This window comes from Argopecten irradians, chromosome 4 (assembly GCF_041381155.1).
Source record: "Argopecten irradians isolate NY chromosome 4, Ai_NY, whole genome shotgun sequence".
In the NCBI taxonomy this organism is placed as follows: Eukaryota; Metazoa; Mollusca; class Bivalvia; order Pectinida; family Pectinidae; genus Argopecten; species Argopecten irradians.
The window spans coordinates 34,005,260-34,025,146 of record NC_091137.1 but is presented as its reverse complement, the minus strand read 5'-3'; the positions used below and the strand labels follow the sequence as shown (position 1 = coordinate 34,025,146).

At 33.2% G+C, this 19,887-nt stretch overlaps 1 long non-coding RNA gene and 1 pseudogene across 1 annotated transcript; both read right to left on the bottom strand.

Annotated features, from left to right (window-relative positions):
- Positions 1 to 543: 543 nt before the first annotated feature.
- On the bottom strand, positions 544 to 2,351 carry LOC138322251 (FMRFamide receptor-like; annotated as a pseudogene).
- Positions 2,352 to 12,575: 10,224 nt separating this feature from the next.
- Positions 12,576 to 14,109, bottom strand: LOC138322482 (uncharacterized). The gene is made up of 2 exons (XR_011208406.1): positions 13,781 to 14,109; positions 12,576 to 13,382 (listed from the first exon to the last, which is right to left on the bottom strand). It is a non-coding gene; the product is annotated as an uncharacterized lncRNA (long non-coding RNA).
- Positions 14,110 to 19,887: the final 5,778 nt, after the last annotated feature.

Sequence of the window (19,887 nt, the reverse complement as noted above, 5' to 3'; positions counted from 1 at the left end):
TATGTAGAGAACCTGTCTAAATCTTAATATTACACGCAATGTTAAGTCTTTAGGCATGGAATCAATATACATTGTATTAAGTCGCCGCGAAAAGAAATTAAATCCAATAGTTATATTATTAGAAAATATCAATTTTTGAATGTTTTCGTACAAAACTTTGATTAATACTGTGAAATCATTCATTTGTTGGGTACAATTTTTGGTAATATACAATTTGTTGGCACTTAAATTTCGTGGATAATGCCTTACATACATCCTCGGTCCCAGGTGTTCGTCACACTACCGCTTACTAACCCAATAATACACATTGCAGTCGAAAATACAGTCGTCACTGTCACATATACTCATTTTTCAGTATTCATTTTATTCAACTTTCATTTGTCAATAATGTAACATATAATGACCATTAATTTCCAATTTTTGTGAAAAATTGTAAAATTGCTTCAAAAACGCATTTTCATTTATTTTTCTCTTAGAAGATACACTGGATATTTTCTAAAAAAAAAAGATACACGAGATTTTCTGTACATACACGTACCACAATTAGCCGATACAATTTTCATGGTAATCAAACATCAACACTATAACAAACAGTTACCTTCAGCTTATTAACATATAATGGAATCAAATACGCTTTATAATGTTGATGCAAAGTGGGATACAAATCAACCCTGATAATATAATAAATTACAGTCAATATTTAAAGGGTGATGATGAAATAGCTACACATACGATCAATATATGTTACTTTATCAAATTGCATTGTTGAATAATCTAGCAATAGATAGCCTCAGGAGAAAAGTGAACCCACGATCAGGATTATCATTAATAATATTGGAGGATGATATATAACGCAATTCGGATGATTATGATGTCATCGCTAAAATGAAATTTATTCATATTTATGATGTTGATATTACCATTACTAAACTCAGATTTGTGAAGGCGTTTATCATCAGATAGTAAATTTACCATCCCTGAAGGTGATGATTATATATTGTTGATGATGTTTATTTTCATGATTGTACATAATGGTTGCCATAATTATTCGAAATAGTATCCGATATTTTGATTATAAATATATCACTCTTAATATAAACTTATTCGTGAATGAATCTTATTACAATGGTGCACGGATTGACAAAAAATTAACGAACAAATGATATAAAGAATTCGTTCAAGATAATAAGCGACGAATCGGTAAATAAAAAACAAACAAAAACAATAATAATAGATACAATTCCTTATTGGCCGGTCTTTTTTTATGCATCTAGCTTGCACAAGTTGTGAAAACGTTGTTCGAAATTTTTCACCGATGGCTATATAAATGATGAAATTGATACTCGAATTTATAACATACAAAACGTTCACCACATCAACTAAGTATGTTGTGGAATGACTGTCCTCAAGAGAGTAGGTATAATAAACTTGGTTGATAAATCCAAGAGTCTGTATCAGAGCAAATATCGCCATTATCAGAATTAGGACGAGTGTAACATGGTCTTTGGCAGAATTTCTCCTCATTCCAAGCCGTTTACACTTGATTTGTTTTCTCCACAGTTTCCTCACAATGGGGATGTTCAGGTTTACGATGACCATCAGAGGTATGACAAAATTCACAACGGCATAAATCCAAACAGCGTAAACTTTCTGATATAAGAAACTCTCGCCGAACTCCGTCATTAATACCGAGTAGCAAGTCACGGACGCACTTGTGTTGCTACAAGGCGATACCTCTATCTTAACAGCCACAATTCGTGGAATGTTATAAATCGCCGAAAAGCATACCACGCCCGATAATCGACAAAATGACTTTGGTTCTTGAGAAAATTTGTGTATGTTTTTGGGAGTGACACACGCAAACATACCGGTCAATGGAAACAAGTACAAGGATGTACTCGTTACACAACAGTGACGTCATAAGGAAAAAGTTGATAGCGATATATCCACGAGTGTTGATCACATTGAGACCAATATCAGGATCGAGACACGTTGCCAGTAATATCGGCATGGACAATGCGATGAAAGCACACGTTATAAAAGCGATATCGGAGAACACCAGCGCCTGGAGGTAAATGCTTGTAATTGGTTTCATCGTCTTCTTTTGCAACACCACTACAGTCATGACATTGCCCACATATCCGAAGAATACCACAAGCGGGACAAGGACTCCGTACATTATAAAGAGAATGTCGTCTCTTGTGGAGGGACGTCCTAAAGATTTATCCAAGACACTGGAGTTGGCAGTGTTGATTATATCATATTGGCTGTCGTTGAGATGGCCGATCATGTTGTCAGTTGAATCGAAGTTCCCTCTAGTGTAATAGCCAGTCAGTCTGTGAATGGACACGATGAGCACTGACTGCAATTTCAAAGGAAATCAATAATTATAATTTACATATATAATTAATATTTTCTGTTTATATAACAATGACATTACTTATATAACGAGTCCGAGGTCATTGATTAGGGCATTTTAATATCCGTCGAATCTGACCAAATGTGAACAATTCATTTTCGATAAAAAGACTTTCAATACATTCAGTTGTCTTAACTCTACATATAAAACAGCAATGATATTTTGTTGGTATATTGATATCGTAATAATTTGCTAAGCGATAGCATTTCACACACACACACACACACACACACACACATATATATATATATCTTATGTAATTATTAAAATAGTTAAATCAAATTGAAATTAAGTGCTATGAATGGGTTTTGAAATTTGCTCTGTGTGTTCTTATTGAAAACTGCTTTTGTTGTTTCTTAACATTGCTTTTCACTCTCTGAAATAGGTCAGCCGAATAACTTGATTTTCCGTGAAAGAAAAAAGATTGTACATTTTGTATGAGAAAAGTTCGTTCCAGCAATTACTACTACACGTACATACTTACATTACATACAATGGTTGTGAAGGAAGGGCACACCGATGTTACCAAGAAATGCAGGGTTAAAGAGTTCTTATGCTAATGAATGACTATTTTTACCATTATTGATTGGCCACTGCAGGATAGAGATTATGAGATGTACGAGATCAAATGTCTGCGCGAAAAATCATTAAGGTCAGTCTGTAATACACAATCATATTCTAGGGGACGAAGTAACACAGTAAATACCCATTCTTTCGTGGCTACTAAATTTCGCGATTTTGCGGAGATCAAATTTCGCGGAATCAAAATGGAAATACCTTTCAACCTTCTAATTGTTCAAGAATTTTGATATTGATTTCGCAGAGATAAACATTTGCGAAATTACCTCTATCGCGAAATTCGCTCATATAAATCACATGCGAAAGAGAGTTGATTTATAGTATTCGAAATGACCATGCCAATGTTGATGTATTGGTATAAGCTTTATCCACATTCCTATTTTTATCGGAACACAGCGCAATCAATTTAATATAGTTACTTAGTACAACATACAAACTGCAGAGCTTATCACGGCTGAAAGAGTTGCTTTTTAAATATGTCGCACGACACAGGGAAGAAACAAACTAAATGAAAAATACACCTTCAAAATGTAGAAGATTTAGCCACAGATTGAATTTTGTCCGGACCACTGGTTATCTGGTGAATTATAGATTTCAAAGTAAAAAAATGTTTTCTGACAGGTAATTATCCCTAGTTAATAATAATATAAATTGGAATTAAAGGTTTTTTTTAGTGCATAACTAGCGGCAGGTTGAGCTGAAGGAATTCACTTTTGTTCTATCTAATGTTCATGAGAACCTGGACTTTAGTTATAGAACAAGATAAATGACTTTGATTTATCAGATTTGATGGTTTCATTTATCATTTTAACACTGTGGTCTATGGAAAATCATTTAGTTGGTGGTCTTTTCAATAAGCTGGTGCCATTACAGGTTTTGAAGATGGCCGAACAAAATTATTCGCGGGAATAAACTTTCATATGCTAAGACAGCAGTTTGTTTACATTCTTTTACTAACAACTTTCATAGGTATTTCAATTATATCTTTTTAACTTATTTCATACAGATATGACCGAAATATAAACTATTTTAACTATAACATATCTTTATAATTTATAAGAAAATGTTTAAAGGCATGTGACGTCACACTAGAAACCTCCTCTAATGCAGCGGCATGTCAAGTCTCATAGGCATATTGTATATTGAGTCATGGATTTAAAAGTAATGAATTTTTGTTGTTGATACATGTATTAATGTACTCGGCGCTCTAGTTGGTTAACAATGATCATTTCCATTCTCAATGCACTGATTTAAAGGCATCAAACCCAGAAAGACGGTACAAAAGAACACTTCATGATACCATGATTTTCACAGTTCAAGCCTCGGTCGTTCAAAACAAAAACCTCTTACTTAAATCAATCCTTATCATACCTTTCTAAATACAAAGGGGGCATCATTCTCGCAGAAAATGTGTCTTACTATTGGTAAAATTTTGGATACATATATGAAACTATGATGAGTCTCATTGCTTCATTTGTAGCCAAAATTTAAAATCTTAATCCTCAAGACATAAGTGTGGTCATTTCCATTCAGCAAATAGTCTTTAGGTTACATAGCTGCATCACATGCTCTCTAAATAGGCTTATAGCCATGCTGCATAGTTTATTTTGATTTCTACTGGAAGTTGTTTCTACTGAACAGTTTTCCTTTACTTAAGCCTGTATCAAGTTTGTTTTGAGAAATCGGGGTCGAAGGCCCAAAGATCATAAAATAGAAAAAAAATAAAAAGTAAAACTTTTGAAAAATAAAACAATTATAAAAAAAATAGTCTTTATTATATCTAAACAAACAAAGTTGAAACTGAGCCAATCAAAAATGACGTTACAAAACGTTACGTCATATCTGATTGGCTACATTTGTAATTAAGTCTGAACTCGTATCATGATCATGGGACCATATCTTATCAATGATTAAATAATGACAACATAAGGAAAGTTTCGACATGTTGGTGTCTTAAGAATTTGCCCTCACACGAGAAACTCATAATGAGAGACCATTTCGCAAAAAGAGAAATATAAATGAAAAGCATTAGTTGCATTTCTATTTCTTATGAAAATTCTTTACATATAATAAACATTGCCCTCCGAAAGTTCTGATACAACTTATAACTTGTTGCAAAATATTCCCATGACAACTAAAAGAATATTGACATTCTTTATTTGAAATTCGATTTAATTAATAAAAATGCATGTGTAACAGAATTTATTTGCATTGCACAGTGTCTAAATCTTCATTAGAACGAATTTTAAAAGTAAAGTTATGTTACAAATTTAACGAATTTGACATACGTACCGCTAGTAACTTCGTCTGGATGAATAAACATCTTTAAAAACCATGAACATGTAACTTGAAATCTAACTACTTGTAAGATCCATTCCATCAAGCCAGTAACGTACTTCATACACTCTACTTTAAAACTTATCCTGGAAGCTCTACTGCATTGGAAGCGGTGGTCGATACATCGGCCTTGTCGGTGAATTGACTCAATTCCAGACGAAAATCAGCATGGTTTATTAAACAGCTGGGATCCATGGCGTATAACATGACTTAGGTGCGAGACAAAGAGGTGACTCAAGTACATTTGGCTGTGAAGTTGTATCCTTACACCTATCCTCGACATACAAGGGATACTATCACTGTTGTTATATTCATCCCTTTATGGGTGATCGGGTGGTGTAGTGGTTAAGCCACTCGCCTTTCACCTAGCCGGCCGGGGTTCGATCCCCGGCACGGACGTGAAAAGGTTAGGGGTCACCTGCCCGATCACGTGGGTTTTCCCCGGGCACTCCGGTTTCCTCCCACACTAAGATCCCTCGCGCGCTTACATCCGGGCCATCGAGAGTGATTTACATAAGTTATATAACTTGTTTCGTAATCGATGTAAAATAAATAAAGTTTATATTATATATTCATCCCTAGACTCTGTCATCATAAAATGAAGGCAGTTCTGGAGACTGAGAAAACTGACTTATCGCATGTCTAAAGAGACTTTTTTTAAGATTATAAAGAGCAAAATATAACTTCCAGGCCAATACGATGTGCTATTATTCGACCAGCTGATTTTACATACACCAAAGACCACACTACCACACTACAAACTACCCAGTTGTCTCACACAGACCTTTCATGGGGACGATAGTGAAACATGGATATTGAGGAAATGATGAACATTAAAGTCTCTGCAAGCTATACTTAAAGATGCTCCACCGCCGACAGAGCATAAATAATATTCATCATTTTAACAATAATTGGCGTTTAATTGTGTATATATATGACTAATTAACACAACAAACAATAAAAGATAATTTATTTTGCCTTTGGTGCATGCGCAATCAGTACTTCATTCCATATAGGATATAGTGCCATGGAATTTTTTCGGGATGCAATTAATTATTTTTCATATTTTTAACTTGAAGTCAAATTAAAAGCTCAAACTTTTCAGTGATGGTAACGGTGTAAAGTAAGTAACTTTTGTAACTGAAGAAAAATACTTAATCGTCTGCTCCTGTTTTTGATAGTGAAAAAAAACAACTTTTTGTCAGCGGTAGAGCATCTTTAACCAATTACGTGCCTATACCATTGTACTGCATATAGCAAAGACGTATTAATTCATTTTTCCAGCTTGATGCTCAACACGTATATATAGATTAGTGTGTTATCGGAAATGATAATAATACTATATAATGTTCTTCGTGTCTGAAATTTTACGCTAAAATGTGATTCCATTAAAGCATTTTCAATATAGGGTTAAGAAAACAATACATGTAAATATGTTAAGTCATCGCTGTTCAAAATCGATTTTCGTTCAAATTTTAAACTGCACCAAAATAAATTAGGGCCCAATATAGGTAACGTGTCAGGGTTTTTGTTGTGTTTTTAATCTACGAAAGCCGATTGGGCTCATTTTGATAGAAGAAAAAAAATTCGCGTAATTACGCCAAAGTTTTGCGTAACAACGCCAAAAGTTTCGTGTAATAAACGAGAAAGTTTCGCGTAATAACGAGATTGTTTCGCGTAATAATTAGACCTTAGTCAGAATAGATGCACAGAACATGTGTGCAAATTAACCAGTTTGGAACAGATATTTTATGTTTGATATGTAGGGGAACATCCGAGTTTTACGAACCCGGGGTTATAATGGAAATATTAAATGAAATGTAATATGGATCAGAATTGACACCATGGTAGCTTAACCTTTACTACAGATACCTATGTAAACCGTATGTTTATTTTTACGATTTCTACGGTCATTACTAGGGACATTATTATCGCAAAAATTTGAACCGCGAAAAATTGAAAAAAAATATGCAATAAAAGCCCGGTCGCAAAAATTTAAAACCACTTAATTTTCATTTTCTCGGTTTTGATAATCGACTATGTGATGATGTCGGAAAATATAAATAAATATCTCCAGAATTTTTTTTTAATAAAACATTTTGTTTGAATCCGTTGATGTTATGTATGCGGAGCCATAATCAATTACAATTCCAATGCGTAAAATTTTGTTTGTTCTGCAACATTTATTTAAATTACCGTTGCAAAAATAAAATGTAAATAAGTTGTTTTTCTGTTCTGTAGTTAATTTAAGTGCATTTACATTAATTTATCGCATACTGGTATTACAGTACACAAAGGTCATTTTGTTGATTTGCTTTTAACTCTGTCACTATGCGCAATTAACCTAATTAACTTTTCCATTTTCCCACTACGTTGTATGTGTTCCAGATTAATATAAATTAAACGAACGCGCACATTCGATTGGGTAGCTTGTTCAAAATCGAGATTGCTCTAAAATTCAACTTCGCAGTGATATATTCCATCCTTGATATTCCCGGGTTTGCTATTACGGCAGTAATACTCATCCCTTGAATATATCATAGAATAACTGATAGTTTTTTTTATTTGAAAGCAGATGAGACATGTAATTTGTTCATCCAAATATCGAATGAATAACGGCACACTGTGGTTGACTGTATGGCTTTGAAGTTGGTCTTCGCTCTCTGTATAATCTTCTAAGGAATACTAGGTAAGCCTGTGATAGGTCAGGGTTTTTTTCATGATAAACACCTTCAGTTTTTCTACGACATAGTCCAGGAGTGGGTATTTTGACAATAATAAGAACTCCTGAAATATCGAGGATGTTCACGCTCTGCATAAACGTTTTCTTTACATGAATCAAATAAATGCTTATTACTAGCATTTGTGACTGCCTTACAAAGCGTGTTCATACGCCTTACGATATTGAAAATACACTACTTATAATAATTCATTGGTTGCACTATAATAACATATTTTCTAGACATGTACGCTAATGTGCTCGACTTTGATGGTTCATAATGTATTCTTTATTAAAAGATAATTATACATTAGTTGAAAGGTGCCGATGAACCGATGAATGATACATAAGTATTTTTTCATTAAAAAAAGTTACTTTATTTTTACTATTAGCATGATTGACAAGATTGAGCTTATTAATTTACTTCATAATGAAAGTATTTAAAATAATTAATTGCACCCCAACACAATCCATGATACTATTCCCTATATGGAATGAGGTAAAAAATGCAAAGTGCAAAGCGAATAATTTGATATGCAATTGAACAATAATTTGTATTCAATCATGTAAATGTGTGTCTAGATAACACAAAAAGCACTTCAATAAATATACGAAAATGTTCCATGGACACCATTAATTAATTTCAATATTTTTAACTTCAAGTAAACAAATATGCTCAAACTTTTCAATAGTTGCAAGGGTGTTAAGACATAACGCACAATGTTCGGTCACTTTTACGTCACGCCGGTGTAACGTTGAAAATGGACCCCCGTTGAAAACTGACCTCGGGTCATTTTTCAACGTTGAAAAATGACCCCGAAAACCGTTGAAAACTGAACTTTCAGCGCACTTTTTACACCGACCCGTTGAAAATAGACCCCGTTGAAAAGTGACCCCATAAGAACTCGTTTTTACACAACAACACAACACGACACCACAACACCACGAAACCACACAGCATCACACAGCACAGCAACACACCAACAACACAACAACACTACACAACACAACACCACACAACAACACATCACATCACACAACAAAACACAGCAAAATAACACAACATCACACAACAAAACATCAAACAACATAACATCACACAACATAACATCACACAACACAACAACGCATCACACTAAACACAACATCACAAAACACACAACACAAGAACGCATTACACAACAATACGACACAACATCACAACAAAACATCACACAGCACAACAATTCCACAACACACAACCACGCAACAACAATACAACAAAATCCAACAACAACACTACACAACACAACATCACACAACACAACATCACACAACAGCACATCACACAACATAACACAAATACACATCACGCAAACACGCAACAACAACACAACACCACCCAACAACAACACACAACACCACAAAAAACACAACTCACCTCACAACACACATCACAACATAACAACAAAACATCAAACAACAACACATAACACAACACACAACCACAACAACACACAACACAACTACAATACAACATACAACAACAATACAACAACACCTAACAACACAACAATACAAAGCAACACAAAACCCGACAACAGTACACAACAGTACACAACATAACGCAACAACACATCACAAAAACATCACGTAACAACGCTTTACACAAACACGGAACAACAACACAACACACAACAACGCAACACATAACACAGCCACACAGCACACAGCAACACACCATTGCCACAAAACATGATAACATGACACAACCAACACACACAACAACACAACAACACAACACCACATAACATAACAACACAACATCACACAACAACAAAACAACACACAACAACACCAGAAACAAACAACACACAACACAAAAACACACAACTACAAAACAACAAAACACAACCATACGCAGAACACAACATAAGTGATCCATACGCAGATATATAAAACATTCTTGTATTGCAGGGAATAAATATATATTGAAAATTACTGAATATCTGACAAACGTAAAATCGTCGAAAATATAATCATAAAAAATCATTAAGAAACAAATTACTAATATCCCATAATTATAGTTTTGTAACACTATCCACTGGTACTCGGAAGTGAATACCACATAACAATTCCTTTTTATTTACTACGTTACCTCAGTGTCATATAGCAATTCCTCAGTCTGAGAACAATTAAATTAACATTATCTACACGGGCGAACAAAATAGCTATAGAAAAAATGAAAGTTTTGTATTCTCCATAATAAACATACAAAATATTTAAATGAGGTATTTGATACGATGATAACAATACCAAATTTCAATTCAAATCGAGGTGATTACGCAATTTAAATACCAGCATATCTAAGGGTCGCTTATATTAGGAATGGCGATAACAGAATTCGAGAATTATGTTTGTGCAGAATCATATATACATAGAGATTGGAAACTCCTTCTTTGTCTATGTTGACAGGCAGAGGGACCTCCAGTTTATAGGCATTTTCCCTTGGCTAACTACATTTAAGTGTATTCTTTTAAACATGATACTTTTGCATCAACACAAAGTTTAAACATTATATCATGGTTTGATGTGATCAGTTTTCCCAATTGATGTTATTTAATATGAATTTTGAAAGTATGAAAATGAGCAATTTTACCTGGTTTTTCGAAAATCAGGCATTCAAAACCGGAAGTGCATTTTGTTTTATCAACATATAAGTTAAGATATTATTTTTTCTTTCCAAAATCGTACTCAAACCATCTGAAAATTACTTAACTTTTATAACATATCAAAGTTATTCTGCTGTATTTAACTATTTAAGAGTTTATCTAAAAGCCCCTGGGGACATAGAGAGGTACATCTGCCTATCGTAAAATTGGCGAAGTTGCCAATCTCTATGTATATATGTTTCTGGTTTGTGCAACAGTTTTATTTCAACAGACCATCCGTTGATAGTTTGCCAAGGTCATTTTTCAACGGTCATTTTTCAACAGACCTGGCGTTGAGAATTGACCCTAGGCACCCGTCAATTTTCAACGGCATGTTCAATTTTCAACGGCATTCGGGGTCCGTTTTCAACGTTGAAAACTGACCCGAGGTCAATTTTCAACGGAGGTCCATTTTCAACGTTACACCGGAATTTCATTGGAAAAAGCGTTGAACAGTAAAATAATATAAGCGCAATACTATTTTTTTAAATTGAAAAACAGAAAGGATATATTTATTCAATTACGGAGGACTTTTATCAAAATATTTGTAATATTTATTTTTCTATTGATGTGTTTTTTGTTTGAGAAAATGACGTTTTTTGGCGCGACAGATGTAACACGCACCTGTATGCGGTTTCAGTTAAAGTGTCACTGTGGTCATACTGAACACCACATGGCGGTAAAATTTGACAAAGAGATTCCCCAAAAACGAACTATCATGATATCATTTCGTTATAATGAATTGTGACGTCATACTTCAAAATGGTGGACTTTGTTTGTAGACTTGCCGATCGACAGATCCGAAGAGAAAAGACAAAAAAGTGAAAAAACACAAATACACACAGTACAAAACGGTACTAATACATGAGATAGAGACATGAATTGTTAATATAAAAATACATTTTTCTTCTATTTTAATAACATGTCAGAAAATATAGACTGCGACGTCGTTCTATACTTTTTTATCGAACAAAACCTTTGTCTTGCAGAAATGACACAAAATGACATTTTTAAATTGACTGTTCTGTCACGCAAGTTCACGACGTTGAAAAATGACTTTATATTAGGAAGTATGTTTTCTATTCATAATAAAAAATACGTTTTTGCTCAAATATACATGTGCGAAATCTCTACTGAAAATTCAAAAAGTTTTCGAAAAATTGCGTTTTTTTCTTTTGTCTTGCAGATTTGCCGAATGTCGGAAATGACGTCAATTGCGCTCGTCATGTTATATAAGATAATGACGTCTTTTACATTAAATAACGTTACATAAAATTGACCGAACATTGTGCGCGACGTCTAAGTGAGTTACTTTTTTTAATAATTGAAAAAAAAAGATTCATCTACTCCTGCATATGATAGAGAGAAAAATACTATTCGTCATTGGTGAAACATCTTTAGATTAGACAATCACATATACACGGTTAAGCATATAATAATGTCGAAATAATAATATTAATATTGTTTATGCTCTACCGGCGGTGGAAATATCGATACACATAAACAAACTATTTTAGTTACGTAAAAAGTGACAGAAAATTCGCTTGATTCTACATTTGGACATTATGAACTCGCAACTACTTAATATAAAATCATTTAAGTTCATGCAGTCAGTGTAATCTAATCGGTCGATAGTCCCACGAGCACTTGTGCATTTGAAAAGGTGATTTAAAACCTGCTTGAGGCCATTCATTAGTAACAGCGTGCTGTATGATATTTGCATATGCATTCGATCTTTAAAACAATATTTTAATGAGACATTGTGACCTGATGCTACACAATGCCATTTCACCGAAATGTGCCCGAGGAATGAAAACATTAAACAATAGTGTTGGTTTTGAATAATTTATTTTGATGGATTTATTAGCTGATCAGACTATCTATTGGACAAAATTAATCCAATAAAGATCTTTCGGTATCGGATTTTCCTTTTCCATGTCAGGTATTTTCTTGAAATATAAACGAAAGCAATATGTACAATGTCACTTGTACGGAAAACACCATTTGAAACACAGTCAAACATTGTCAAATGTTTCCCTATTAAATTGGGAGGCTTTGAGCAAATGAAGATTTTTGTCCCGATGGTAATGTTATCAATGTCTCTGGCAGAAAGGAAACACAAGGACATGCGGAAGATCACATGATTTACATCCTCTATTCGTACAAGAAAGCCAATTATGCCAACGTTCTTCGCCTTCACTATTGCTCGAACTTGCGTAAAACGTTCAATGTCAAAGTGATACGAGCAGACGACCTGGGCTGACTGTCATTGGTAATCTATTTCACTTTTCCTCAATATGTCTTGAATAGCAATAACTGTAGAAGAATATATATTGGAATCATGAGTACATCTAGTATATAATTTATATACATTTTATACATGTCTCTGGAACTCTTTTCAACACGTCCGGGCCGATGCACATCTTCTGTACCTGGAGACACAGGAGAAGAAACACCAGCGGCTTCTTCTGCATGGTTCTTCTGCAGCTGTAGTATGATCTCAAGCACTTCGTCTCACATGGCCGTCTCATGTTTCTCAGGGCTATCAGTCTGGCTGATAATCTGGCTTCATTTTCCGGGACAAGAAGTGCCAGACACATCACAATCCCAAACACCATCAAAAATGTCAGCTTCATGTCTGTACAAATAGAAATAATAATTTTGGTTTAAAAGCAATAAAATGTCAAGTTTCTCATCTTTTCTTATAACATTTCGAATTAAACATTATAAACCTTTAACAGCAATGGCTATTTAACGATATTTTTGTATAAAGGAAAAAATACATATTCAATAAGGTTTTACATTGAATAAAGGATCATATAGGAATATAATGAATATTGAAATATGTTATAAAAAATTACGTAGCTACATATTGAATATTGCATTGAAAGTATTTCCTAAAGATCCGGTTAATTATTAGGATATATTCTTTTACATTTGCATATCAAAGGATTGTAAAAAAAATACACTTACTGTGTATTTTGTCTATTTAGTGTAAAGTTTGTATAATATGTATTTCTCTAGAACAAATCTTACCTGTTTAGTGTATGATTATCCTTGTCTTTATGCCTTGGAAGTCGGTCTTGTTTACTCTTATATGCCAAATAATGTCACAAGAGTCACGAAGTAAATGTATATTAAGATATTATACGTAATGGAATAAATTATGACTCCTTCTATCTAACCTAATGTTAAGGTAAAATGTATACTTTACTTATCTCAAACAAATGAGAACAATTTACGTAATGAAGAAAGGGTTTATATAGTTCAGTTTGTATGTGGCGGTACACGTCACTGCCTGGCTATGATATTCGTCACGCTGATTAATGAGTCGAAAAGAAAATACAGCCATTGGTTGGACATGGTCCAAATACCGCCATACCTATCTATTGTCTTCACTTACGACCATCCCTTTTAATTGACGGATAAAGACACCAAGGTCTAGGTTTACGTTGAACCATTAAAACCACAAAACAGTATAGCTATTATAAAAATATCGATAAATATATTAAAAGGAAAAAATATAAAAAGGTATATAGGTTAAAAAAAAATGAACAAAAACGTAGAAGGAAGTATTTTCGACGACTTTGTAATAAATAATATGTTGTGCCTGGCAGTACAATCATGTGATTGTTGTTGTCGGAAAGTGTGGTTTGCGGGAAAACAAATAAATAAATCGCTCTAGATACAGAGGAACTGAGTTACGGGATAGTTTTACATAGTTCAAAGTTTTTGCATTCTACGAACTTGTACAAGTGATTGTTTGTGGGCAATACTTTCAGGAAGTACATGAAATATCTGATAAGATTTGCTGACTTTTAGTTGTTTGTAAAATGTTCTCCATGTCAACGGCCCGTGTTAATATGTTTTTTACTATTAAATAATTGCAATACATTTAATGATTGACGTCATCGATTCATCTTATCAAAACGGTGCACTTGTTGTCGATAGGCTGATAGATATTTGAATTGGCTTGATGAACAACATATGTGCACTAAGAAGGCTCAATAAAAAGGAAAGGGCCTTACATGTGCATATTTGGCTTAATCGATTGCTCCCTGACAGATCGGTTGTCAACCCATTGAAAGATTAGAGAAGCATTCAACTAAAACCGTTTAGTTCAAGGTGATGAAATGGCCACAAGACGCGTGGGTGAGCAACTGTACTCCACAAACTTTTCCCATTTGTATCGGTAAATTGAATTTTGAAGGTAAAAAACTATCGCTGATAAGGTTTTTGTGTGTTACTATAATCATATTCCAACAATCAAATTTCAATTTGAATATCAACTTGATTTTCATTGAAAAAATCGTATTTTTACTCTGAAAAATCTTTCTGTAAATCTGTAACATTTCTAAGAGCTGACCATAGAAGTATAATAAAGCCTGTATGTAAGTTATCGGAATAAATAAATTTATCTATGTATAAAGTCCTTGCTATGTTTTTATTTGTTGACCAGTTTCATTTGTTCAATTTAGGATGATCCAGTGGTCATCTCTTACCTAGACGGTCGGGATGATTCCGTTGTCAGACTTATGAGTATGGGGTTACCTGCCCGTCCGTGTGAGTATGGGTTACCTGCCCGTCCGTGTGAGTATGGGTATACCTGCCCGTCAGTGTGGGTTTTTTCTTCATGTACTCCAGTTTACTCGCAGAAAATACCTTTCTATGCATATATTCGGGTGAACAAGAGTTATTTGCTATCACTAATGATTTTTAATTTGAGTTTATATCTATAGTGTGTGTTTCTCAAATTAACTTTGTCTGTGTGATTCTCATTCTGTTGTGTGACAATGCTTGTTATTAAAGGAAACTTCGTCATAATTTAAGGTAAAACCTTATTTCTTACTTTAGTTGGTTTTATTTTGGTTCTTCTCTTAATATGGTTACAACGAGAGGGTATTAAGAATTTTACTAGTTCTATAAATTGCTCTTATGTAACTTTTTCGTATATATCATTGCTCTAAAATAACCTTTTTATACCTATTATAACATCAACTTTGAAAACTATAGAGTCCTGTTCTAGAATTTTACCTGTTCTATATTTTGCCCCTAGTATATATATATGACACATAGTTTAGAGCGAAATCATGTAGGTCTAAACAATAACACGTACACGTCATAAGATTTCCTGGAATGTGTGACCTACCTTTGCAGCTTATGATTTATGACAACCTTACGACAAGGTCTGATGAAGGATTTTACTACGAACGTATTTAATGAATGAAATAGATACCAATGGTAGTTTCTACTATGATTCAATGAACGTATTTTATGAATGAAATAAATATCAATGGTATTTCTACTATGAACATCTATTATGAATGAAAAATATGTAGCAGCCTATTATTTTTATTTTAATATAAGCATATTTTATGAATGAAATACATTGGGTTGTCTATCATTGTTAATTCAATTATGATGGTTCTAAAAACCTTATTAAAAATTAAATCAACCAGGTTACTGCAAATCAACTTTCTTTCGCGTGCGATTTATTTTCTCGAATTACACGATCAACGACATAATATCTTAGACCATTCTTGCATAATGAATTAAAGATATTTCCATTCAATTTTAAATCCTCAAAATTTACACTCCGCGGAAATGTTTTAAAACGGAAATCGCGAAATTTAGTAGCCACGAAAGTAAGTTCGTTTACAGTATATCAGGAAAAATTGGTGTATATAGCGAAGGAGTCTTTAAACACGTGTAAAATGTGCTATACATGGGCAAGTGGTCTCAATAAGCAAGTAGTAGTAATACAGAGGTGGTCGTTATACAGAGGTGGTCGCTAACACAGGTTTCACTGTTCATGTGTATATCTGGAATTCAAAATACTTCATTATTGCCTGCTGTTAGTGTAACTTGTATAAATCACATTTTATTATTCTCGGTTCTCGAGTTATGAAATAAAATAATCGACCGTTTTGAAAACCACATCTAGTATTTAAAAAAGACAATATTTATTAGAATAAAAATCCGAGAATGTCGTAAACATTTGACGTTATTTTGACGTCACAATAGAAGCATTGACCTGCCTATTGATTTGGAAAATTAATCTCTTGATCAATGTAGTCGTACATTAATAAGCGCGCTTTGGTTTGTCAAGTGATCTAAGTTTGTTTTATAAGCATTGGTAGCACTATTATTTTTTTAGATTTCAGAGTACTAATAAAATGGGTAAAATCTATCGGATTTTCATATTTAGCAAATAAAATGGTTTCATACCACTATGCCATCTTTTCATAACTGCATTAACTGATCAAAAAGTTTCACATGTTATGTTTTCTTCATTAATCTATTGAAAACTAGAACTTTTGATTGGGTTAAGTTGTAAAAATCATTCGGAGACAAGGACAAATATGTAAGATGCCATATAAACATAAGTTTCAACTCAGAATGTATTTACCGTTATAGTTCCTGGTTTTATGTTTTTGTATTATGTATGATGAAACTATTTCTGAAGAAGTCACTTTCTAATATCACTATATATAAAATGTGAGATGAAATGGTAGACCACAACTTGGCTTCTTAATTTGACTATGTGTACTCACTTTACTGCATTGTAGACGTAAATCTCTTTTTTTCGGTCTTATTTGACTTTGTAACATTAAAACCTAGGCATTGTAAGTATAGTAAACGGCTACTAAATTTCGCGATTTCATTTTCAAAATCAGTTCGCGAAGATAATCATTCGCGGATTAAAAGAAAAAGCAGAAAAAATACGAAATTGATAACTGGTTATTCCTATCAATATCATGATTTTGATTTTAGTTCGCGCAGATAAACTTTCGCGAATTTACTTGGATCGGGAATTTCGCGAAAGTAAATCGCGCGCGAAAGAAAGCTGGTTTACAGAATAGTTATTCTGTTGATATTTTTAGGAGGTAAATAACATCTAAAAAGCTCTTCTTGATTCATGAGTATGAAAATTACGGCACATATAACTTTACAAAATAGTGACACCAATGCTTAAAGATAATACACACATATTATATATATATAGCTCCACCATTAACGAACTGCATTATGATTATTTTCTCGTTAATACAATTAATATTGTTAGTCAAAAATGAAACTTTAAAATACAGCAAAATATCAAAAAAGGAAATATGCAAAATGGTTTAATTCAGTAATAAAGAAAAACTCTAGATAATAAAATTTGGCAATTTGCCTTATTAGTATCATACCTTTTGAAGAGAAAATTCTGTAGAATTGTGTGAGACAGTGAAAATTCTGTAGAATTGTGTGAGACAGTGAATCCTGCCAAAGCGATCACCTTTTTATATAGATCACCTGCTTAAAAGACCACAATCTAAGGTTCCAAATGGTCAATTTCTGCATAATTTGCCTTATGTATGAAGACCTCTCGGCGATAAAATCCCCTTTTCCTTGGTCCATTTGGTGGTCGTTATAGACAGGTTTGTATTTAGAATTTTTCTCGGCCTCATATCTGCACGTGTTATATTATTTGAAACGTTCGTAATTATGTGTATGGTTTTCAGTTCTCGAGAAAAAATACTCATTTAATTTTGTATCCAAACGTTGATCGTGTTTTTATTACTTTACAGATTCTGAACTATGAGGATTGAGAACGTAGTAACTGATACATGTAGCTTGTTAGATGAGCGTACCCTACAGACTAAAACTTTGTCACACATGGACAAGTTTTAGCGACAAGGATCTTTTTGGGCAAACTCATTACATCAAAACGACATATACAATTGATAACAATTGTTTCGTTACAAACTATCCTTGTTAATAAATTATTCTATATTATTTATGGATTCTTTTACTTGGGATATTTACATTTTGTAACTAGCATTTAAATGTTTATATTCGTTAGAATTTATGATAATTGATAAATGTTATATATGGTATATGGTATGAAACACATGTACTTTATATTCGATTTTTAACAAATAAGAGACAAGATTTTTAATTAGTTTGAAAATTAATTTGAGTATTTATGTTCATCAAGACATTATTATACATGTGTTAAATTCTTTTTTTATGTTGCTTTTTTCCCATGAATAGATATCCCAACAAATTGTTCAGTATGAAAACATTTGATATTAGAGGTTTCAAGCAAAAAATCCACAATCAGGGAATAGCGTGAACCACTTTAACATATTCCGTTTTTGCATATTACAGAGTTATCTATCCTTGTCGGTAGGTTTTGGTTGTAAAGTCATGCGTTTGAGAGCGTAACGTCATACGTTTCGGAGAAACCGACTTTAAATACACTCACAAACTTATGACGTAACACTCTGTAATATGCAAAAACGGAATGTCCTAATATACTTAACGTCTTCGTTATTTTTGACATTTTTATATTCGCAATAAATGGCTCTTACTGAAAGTTATGCATTCATATATCATTCGAGTAGCATTTGAATTCGCGTTCGAAATCTATCGCAAAACCGTTATACCAAGAGCCATTAATAAAACAATTGTGTTGTGTGATAATACGAAAAAAAAAATCGTTGTACTTTGAAAAAAAAATAAAAGAAGAAATATTTGAAAACAAAAGAAAAAAATCAAACGATTTTTATAAACGTTTTCATGTATGCAATGTTCGTATACCAAACCAGTATATTCAATGAAATTTATGTCAATAAATATTAAATCCTATGCTAAATATACCTAAACCTGTAGCCGCGCAGTATTCTGCGTACCTAACAGCACACAAAGACAATATTTAGCCTGAGATTGGTCAGATTTTTTTTCTCCTGCACTGCCTCCAGTTTTTCTATGAGATGAAGTCTGACGACAGTCAAAACAACCCCTGGAGTATCGAGGATGTGGATATACAAGTTAGTGGAAATTTACTTTGCCGCAAACACGAATACAGTGAAACATAATCCCTTGCAAAAACAACTATCCAGTATGTTTAGCTAGTTTATATTACATTGGCGTGGTCGCGGAAAACTGTATATCTTATTTTGTCCAAATTGCGTTACATGATATTTTTTTAGTTTTTTTTTTTTTTGTAAAATCAGGAGAAAAAAAGGAAAAATAACCCTCTATATGGTAATTATATAATGAAATATTCAGCTGGTCTGATCAAAGTGATTGCGTGTTTGGAAATTGATTATGATGTATGTTTTGTTTATCTCCAACAGACGTTGCCATGATGTATG